This window comes from Suncus etruscus, chromosome 10 (genome assembly GCF_024139225.1).
Source record: "Suncus etruscus isolate mSunEtr1 chromosome 10, mSunEtr1.pri.cur, whole genome shotgun sequence".
Classification (NCBI taxonomy): Eukaryota; Metazoa; Chordata; class Mammalia; order Eulipotyphla; family Soricidae; genus Suncus; species Suncus etruscus.
The window spans coordinates 107,023,686-107,032,367 of record NC_064857.1 but is presented as its reverse complement, the minus strand read 5'-3'; the positions used below and the strand labels follow the sequence as shown (position 1 = coordinate 107,032,367).

The 8,682-nt window shown below is 43.7% G+C and overlaps 1 non-coding gene across 1 annotated transcript; it reads right to left on the bottom strand.

Moving 5' to 3' along the window:
- Positions 1–346: 346 nt before the first annotated feature.
- On the bottom strand, positions 347–499 carry LOC126021437 (5.8S ribosomal RNA). Its single transcript, XR_007499953.1, has one exon. It is a non-coding gene; the product is annotated as a 5.8S ribosomal RNA (ribosomal RNA).
- Between the last annotated feature and the right edge of the window lie 8,183 nt (positions 500–8,682).

The following is an 8,682-nucleotide window of genomic DNA, read 5'->3' as shown; positions in this document are numbered from 1 at the left end:
AGGTAAGGCGTTTGCCTTTCATGCAAGAGGTCATCGGTTCGAATCCCAGCGTCCCATATGGTCCCCCGTGCCTGCCAGGAGCAATTTCTGAGCATGGAGCCAGGAGTAACCCTGAGCACTGCCGGGTGTGACCCAAAAACCACAAAAAAAAAAAAAAAAAAAAAAAAAAAGAATTGCTGAAATATGCCTGTCATCTAAACAGCGAACTGAATGGGAAATGTACTATTCAGAAGGCATAACAGCCAAATTATATAGCCTGGATTATACGAAAAAACAAGTGGTAGATGTTACTCTATCGTATGAATTATTGATGGCAGAAAATAAATTTACAAATATTCAGACCCAGCAGCACCCAGACAGGCGTAGCCCCAGGAGGAACCCGGGGCCGCAAGTGCATTCAAAGTGTCGATGATCAATGTGTCCTGCAATTCACATTAATTCTCGCAGCTAGCTGCGTTCTTCATCAACGCACGAGCTGAGTGATCCACCGCTGAGTCGTATCATGGCTTGAAAAAATTCATCACGATAAGGGAATTAATTTACTCCACATCAGGGAGTGCCGGATTAGACATATTATGCCCAGAGGACATTACAATTTACCCAGGAGCATGCCCTTACATGTTAGAAACTGGCATTGTGGGCCCGCCACCCCCAGATACTATGGGTTTGATTCTTGGCAGAAGTTCCCTCAACATAAAGGGTATATCAGTAACCACTGGTGTCATTGACTCAGATTCTATGGGAGAAATCATTGTAGTTATTACTGTACCAGTTACATGGACCTTTAAAAAAGGAGAAGCAATTGCCCAGATAGTAATAGTGCCTTATGTCAAATTTGGGACTTCAGATAAGACTAGAATTGGAGGTTTTGGAAGCACAGATCTGGGTGCTGCTCAAAATCCAATCGTGGCTCTGGTTACTAAATTTAAAGATGAACACCCAATCATCAAACTTCACTTGGAAGGGCAACCCTTTGATGGCATGATAGATACGAGTGCTCAGGTTACCATAATTTCTGATAAAGAATGACCAGAAAATTGGCCTTTTCAGGAAATCCCGTATTCGCTAGAAGGAGTAGGAGGCCTGAGCTCCTGTCTGTTGAGTACGAGGACTCTGATATTTTACGGCCCAGAAAATCAAAAAGTGATAATCAGACCTCACGTGGGCCCGTTTCCCCCATCCCTGTGGGGCCATGACCTCAGAATAAACAATGAAACAGATTTACAGGACTTATTCTCTTATGTTATTGACTGTTTACAAACATCAGGACTGAAAATAGCTTTAGAAAAAATACAGACAATGCCACCATATCAACATTTGAGTTTTATTTTGAACTGAAAGTCAATATGTCCACAAAAAAATTCTATCAAAAAAGTAAACCTCAGAACGCTTAATGATTTTCAGAGACTTTTAGGTGACGTAAATTGGCTCCACCCTGCACTAGGAATCCCGAATGCAGAGTTGCCTAATCTGTTTAAAACATTGGAGGGTGACCCTGCTTTAGATAGCTCGAGAAACTTAACAACAGCTGCCAAAAATGAATTGGACATCTTCTTGAGCAGATTACAAAAATCGTTTCTCCTAAGATTCATCCCAGGAGAAAAGGTATTTCTGTTAATCTTCCCTACTATAGAAACCCCCACAGGGGCCTTGATGCAACAGTCAGGACCTTTGGAATGGGTGTATTTACATAACAAACAGCCTCGCTCTGTTGTCCCCTACTTTCAACTGATTTCAGAGATTATTATCAAGGCAAGACTCAGATCTATATCTGTATTAGGTTTTGACCCAGATATAATAGTTTTGCCACTACCAAAAAAAGGAAATTGAGTCAATATTGCCTCTTTTTTTTTTTTGGTTTTTGGGCCACACCTGGTAACGCTCAGGGGTTACTCCTGGCTATGAGCTCAGAAAGGGCCCTCTCAGATTTCACAGGAGAAATATCCCCCCATTATCCAGCAGGAAAAACTTGGGACTTTTTAAAGAAAACTCAGTTTGTAATTTCTTTAATTGTTCGGGATTCCCCTATTCCCAATGCCAAGGTTTTTTACATTGATGGATCCCAAAATGGAAAAGGAGGAATAATCGGAGACAACATTAATATGACCATAGATACCAAATATAAATCTGCACAGAAAGTTGAATTAGCAACGTTAATTTACCTGTAAGAAAATGTATTTGAAGCCATGAATATAGTTTCTGATTCTTTGTATGTGGTAAATTTATGTCATGTGATAGCCACTGCTTCCCTTAATGCTAATAACCCAATCATACAGAACTTACTTAAACAATTATAGCAGCTTCTTCAAAAATGAACTGAGCCCATCTTCATCACGCATATTAGAGCCCACTCAGGTCTTCCAGGACCGATGGCTTAAGGAAATAAAACTGCTGACTTGCTAACAATGCCTATATTTAAATCAGCTGTAGAGGAACATTCAGCCCTACACACAAATGTTCGCCGTTTACATGTGAATTACCAAATTCCATAGAGGCAAACTAGAGAAATTGTAGAAAACTGCAACATATGTGCACCGTTAACAAAAAAGACTCACATAGCAGGAGCAAACCCAAGAGGCTTACAGTCTAACGAACTTTGGCAAATGGATATAACTCAAACAGATTTATTTCCAAGAAAACCTTATCTTCATGTTGTGGTGGACACTTGTTCTCGGTTTATGTGGGCAATTCTTATGTCTTCTCAAAATTCTAAGGCTGTTTGTAGTTTTCTTTTACAATGTTTTTTTTTGTGAGGTATTCCATATTCTATAAAAACTGACAATGGGCTAGCCTATATTAGCAAAACTTTTGAATTTTTTTTTGTAAAGAATGGCAGATATGGGCCCGGAGAGATAGCACAGCGGTGTTTGCTTTGCAAGCAGCCGATCCAGGACCAAAGGTGGTTGGTTCGAATCCTGGTGCCTGAGCAGACAGCCAGGAGTAACCTCCTGAGCACTGCCGGGTGTGGCCCAAAAACCAAAAAAAAAAAAAAAACAAAAAACAAAAAAAATAATGGCAGATATGACATCCGAAAGGAATCCCTTACAATTGTAGGGGACAGGCCATTATAGAAAGGACTCACAGATCCTTAAAAACTCAATTACAAAAAAATATAAAAAGAGGTTTACCACCAATGAATTTGACTCTTATCACACTAAATTACTTAAACTTACCCCAAGGGGAAAGTTACACTGCAGCGGAAAGACATTTTAAAGAAGATATTCAGAGACAAGAAACAACCCATAAACCTATTTGGATCAAGGAGGATGAAAAATGAATAGCTGGATATCTTCTCCTGAGAGAAAGGGGTTATGCCTTGTTTCTACAAATAATAACTCTCCCAAGAAATTTTGGGTTACATTACACCTTGTTAGAAATTGGACTAGTACAAATGATCAGGTTCAGACTATAAATTCCCTTTCAGAGCAAAAACAGAATACTCAAGACATTAACAATAGTAATATTGCTGAGGTCTCTGGGGCAGGGAACAAGGATTTAGCTGTCATACACCATACATTGAGTGAGACTGATGGTAGTGATAAACCCTTACACTCCAAGATGCAAAAGGAAAGACAGGAACCTGTCTTAACTGGGCTACATGAACTCAATATTGTAATGCTTGTATAATATTTCAGATTTGACTCAGTATTTTCATCAAGATCATTATAAAAAGAATATTAACAAGAAAAATCCAATGGGGGGCTCGGAAAGATAGCACAGCGGTGTTTGCCTTACAAGCAGCCTATCCAGGACCAAAGGTGGTTGATTCAAATCCGGGTGTCCCATATGGTCCCCTGTGCCTGCCAGGAGCTATTTCTAAGCAGACAGCCAGGAGTAACCCCTGAGCACCGCTGGGTGTGGCCCAAAAACCAAAAACCAAAACCAAAAACAAACAAACAAACAAACAAAAAAGAAAAATCCAATGGGGCATGAAGGTAAATTAGCGGAAGAATTTGTTCGGTTCATCAAAACCATGGGAAATGGATTTCATAGATATATTAACCCTGAAAGCTTCAAAGTAACAATTGGTTTACTTAATGACCAGTTTGCTGGACACAATCAGCAGGATCCACACAAACTACTGATGTTTCTAATAGAGGGACTACATCACGACTTGCTTACTGTAAATCTAATGACAGAAAACTACACATCATATGCAGCCCCCCAGGGACCTCGATCCAGACTCGCGGGAGAGGCTGGAGACCACAACAGTTATTCCCGAGTCACGAAGAGGATTCTGGCCTGAAAGAAAAGAGGGATTGGGAAGACAAAGAGACTCAAGGCGAAAAGTTCCGATCAAGAGTCCGTTTATTCTGGGAGGGGGCTAGCCTTTTATAGTCAGGCCAAACAAAGAGAAAGGGGCAAGGCATTCTTGGAATAATTGTAACTTTCCACAGGCACATCTTGTTTTTTCAAAATTAACAAGGCTGTACATCACGAAGCTGGCATTCATCAATCATGAGGCCCATACCGTCTTAGAGCAACAAAGTATAAGACTTAATTTCTGCCCAGGCCCACCAGCCTCTATCTTTATGGGAACATCTTGGTGCCTGTGGTTGACTTCCCTAGCTCTGAGGTATGCAGTGACTCCCCTTTTCTTTAGGTCCAAGGGCAAAGGCCACATTTGCTAGCTGCTTAGGCTGGCAGCTCCTGCTAATTGTCACATAGGCACTTTTGCTCAGACTTTCAGAGACTCCATTTTGATTTTAGAATAAAGGGCTTTTAGTTATGCCAAACAGTCTCCAACAATCTTATGGAAAATGAAAATTATGAACAATTTAGTCCAGAACACCAAAAGGCTCACAAATCTATTATTTATGATCTCTTTCAAGAACAATTCAATACTACAGTGTCTCACATGCCACCAAAAGTCTGAGATTTATGAGACATTTGTTCATTTGTCTCTGGCTGTTACAGCTACAGATAAATGTACATTACAGGAATGCCTCTCTGAATTCTTTTAAAAAAGAAGAGTTAAGGGATGACAACAAAGAAAACGTATTTATGGAAACTGCCACCAGTACTTATAATACACTTGAAACGTTTTGTTTTTGATGGAAAACAAATAAAAAAATTGCACACTTATGTGGATTTTCCTTTAGAAGACTTCAATTTAGTAGAATTCACTTCAGAGAATAAAAGCAAGATTAAGAAATACACCTTGGCTTTTCTCTGCTGAGCCTGCCTACATCCAAAGACTATAACCTCTTCAGGACCCACACCCGGTAAGATGTCCCCACCCAACGCACTTGGGGCCAATTCCTGCCGTGATTGGGTACCCAGAGACTTATAAACCACAGCAGCCTTGCTCTCTGCCTTTTCTCTGCTGAGCCTGCCTACATCCAAGGACTATAACCTCTTCAGGACCCATCCTGGTAAGATGTCCCCACCCAACGCACGTGGGGCCAATTCTTGCCGTGATTGGGTACCCAGAGACTTATAAACCACAGCAGCCTTGCTCTCTGCCTTTTCTCTGCTGAGCCTGCCTACATCCAAGGACTATAACCTCTTCAGGACCCACACCCGAAACGCGGCCGCTCCGCTTCACTTCGCAGCCGTACTTATCTTGTAACCCCTGAATTCCATTTCTGTATATTTTAAGAAGCAATCTACAGCCTTGCCAATGGAGTAATTTGGCAGTACACCCCCATATTTGCAGAAATCAAGATGACTCCTCTAATAATCTAAAAAGTAGGAAACAAATAGGTATGCTCTCAAGAAGTTTAGAGTAGAATTATGGAAAATGTTCAGGGAGCTCAAAAAAAAAAAGCATCGACAAACTTGACTGGAACAGAATTAAGCATCAAGATTTGTCAAGGGAAATTAGAAATTTTCACAGTGAACTAACAGATCAGAAAAACTGAGCTTACCAGAGCCCTTATTCATAGCCTGAGGAGTGCTGGGAGGCTTGGCAGGCCCACAGCTGTCCTTGTCTTTTTCCCCTGACTCCAGGCCTTCCCTGGGTGCCAGCTCAGATGGTCAGTAGGGGGTTCAGGTGGACTCTTAGAGGTCCCCAGGTTCCCCCTCCCTAAGTACTCCAGGGGGGAGGTGCTTGGGGAGGAGGGCAGGCAGACATCTGGCTTCCGGTTTCCTCTTTGATTCTGGAGACCAGCTCTTGCCAGGTATGGGGTTTGCAGAGGCCCCATACAAGAGCCTTTCTCCCTAGCCTGAGGAGTACTGGGAGGCTTGGCAGGACCCCAGCCGTCCTTGTCTTTTTCCCCGGACTCCAGGCCTTCCCTGGGTGCCAGCTCAGATGGCCAGAAGTGGGTTCAGGTGGACTCTTAGAGGTCCCAAGTTTCCCCCCTCCCTCCGTACTCCAGGGGGGAGGTGCATGGGGAGGAGGGCAGGCAGACATCTGGCTTCCAGTTTCCTCTTTGATTCTGGAGACCAGCTCTTGCCAGGTGTGGGGTTTGGGGAGGCCCCAAGCAGAGCCTTTCTCCCTAGCCTGGGGAGTGCTGGGAGGCTTGGCAGGCCCCTAGGCATCCTTGTCTTTTCCCCCTGACTCCAGGCCTTCCCTGGGTGCCAGCTCAGATGGCCAGAAGTGGGTTCAGGTGGACTCTTAGTGGTCCTCAGGTTCCCATTCCCTTCGTACTCCAGGGAGGAGGTGTATGAGGAGGAGGGCGGGCAGACATCTGGCTTCCGGTTTCCTCTTTGATTCTGGAGACCAGCCCTTGCCAGGTATGGGTTTTGGGGAGGCCCCATACCAGAGCCTTTCTCCTTAGCCTGGGGAGTGCTGGGAGGCTTGGCAGGACCTCAGCCGTCCTTGTCTTTTTCGCCTGACTCCAGGACTTCCCTGGATGCCAGCTCAGATGGCCAGAAGTGGGTTCAGGTGGACTCTTAGTGGTCCTCAGGTTCCCCCTCCCTCCATACTCCCGGGGGAGGTGCAAGGGGAGGAGGGCGGGCAGACATCTGGCTTCCAGTTTCCTCTTTGATTCTGGAGACCAGCTCTTGCCAGGTATGGGGTTTGGGTAGCCCCATACCAGAGCCTTTCTCCCTAACCTGGGGAGTGCTGGGAGGCTTGGCAGGTCCCTTGCCATCCTTGTCTTTTCCCCCTGACTCCAGGCCTTCCCTGGGTGCCAGCTCAGATGGCCAGAAGTGGGTTCAGGTGGACTCATAGTGGTCCTCAGGTTCCCCCCTGTAACTCCACCCTGGACCCTGAATTTAGGTGTACCTACCTGAGAGCCTCCCATTCCGGGGAGTGGTCTTGAAAGGTTATATAAGGCCTTTGGCCCAGGGGATTAGGCGCTCACTCCCTTTTGGTCTTTGGCCAGCATGGAGGTCAAATGGAATATAAATGAATGGAGATAAGATGCAGAGCTAGCTAAGAATAGCAAATGCTTAAAAGGTTATGATATAGGCGACACATGTGGTGAATAGGGCATGAATAAAGTTGATGCTTCCTGATGCCTGTCTCTGGATGAGTGATTCCCCCGTTTACCTAAACCTGGGACCCACCAGCTGAATGGGGATTGCAGAGCCACGTGGCCTGGGATGGCAGAGAAAAATCCCTCCATCTATCCACCTCCATCCAGCACCATTGTTAATTATTTAATGCAACATCTGGCGCTCCGAACTCTGACCTGAAACCTGGACCCAAGAAAACAGCGAATATGGTGAGATTTCTGCTTTTCTGTTTGATTTTGGCTCTTCTCAGATGGAGTCAGCCCAAAGTGTTTGGCCACGTGAAGCCATGTTCAAAGATGGCCGCGACCCCTTCTAGGGGCAAAAATATCAGTAAAATAGGGAGTTGAACACTTGTATCACTCCCATCCAAGACTCAGGACTTAAACTTTGTTGCTGAAAATCCTTTTTCCAAAAACCTCGGCCTCCTCAGATACTGATGGAGGGCCTTAATTGGAAAAGGTTCAGAAAGAAAAAGCTTCTACAAGCAGACTGATTTTCTGAGAATGACCTTCGGCTTAAATTTGGATTTTGACTTTGGAAATTTCGGACTGGACTTTTAGTTTGAACTCAACATCTACACATGCCCTGTGGAAAAAAAGCTGCAAACAAGTTGTGTTGTGGCAGCAGTGATCAGCCAACAGTGCCCGTCCTGCAGCAAAGAAGCGGCGAAAAGCTCCTAATCAGCCCAGAAGCGGCAACGCCTGTGGCTCAGCTCGGCTCAGCTCTACTCCAGAAAATCGGCGAGCCTGGGATCTGCCCTCCAAATCAGAAAGGTGAAACAGAGAGCGAACCAGCTGTGTGGCCTGGGACTATGGAAGTAAACCACGTGGTGAGAACAGCGTGCGACAAATTAATCATCTGGACATTTGATTTTAGGTGAAGGAATTTCACTATTGGTGTTGGTAATAGGAAAAAATTAGGTAGTAGTGTAAAAAATTTAAAAAAAGGAGTAATAACAGTTTAGCCCATTTAAAGATCTGATTTCTAACTGCCTGCATCTTTGTCTTGATTAAGTCATTTTCTTTGTAATTTAAATGTGTTTTGTTTTCTATAGCTAATATTTTCAATTGCAAAATGTTTTACTGTGTGTATTTTAATGTACTTAGCCTGTTTTTAAAATGTATGTTATGCATTTATGCTGTAGTACTTGTATGTAGGGAAGGTAATAGGAACAGAAAGTTCCCCCAATATAGTTTAAAAGTATAGGAACATGAAAGTTCCGGAATAGTGCTTGGTAGAAAAGCATTAAGAAAATTTTAAGTTACAGGTGTATAGTAT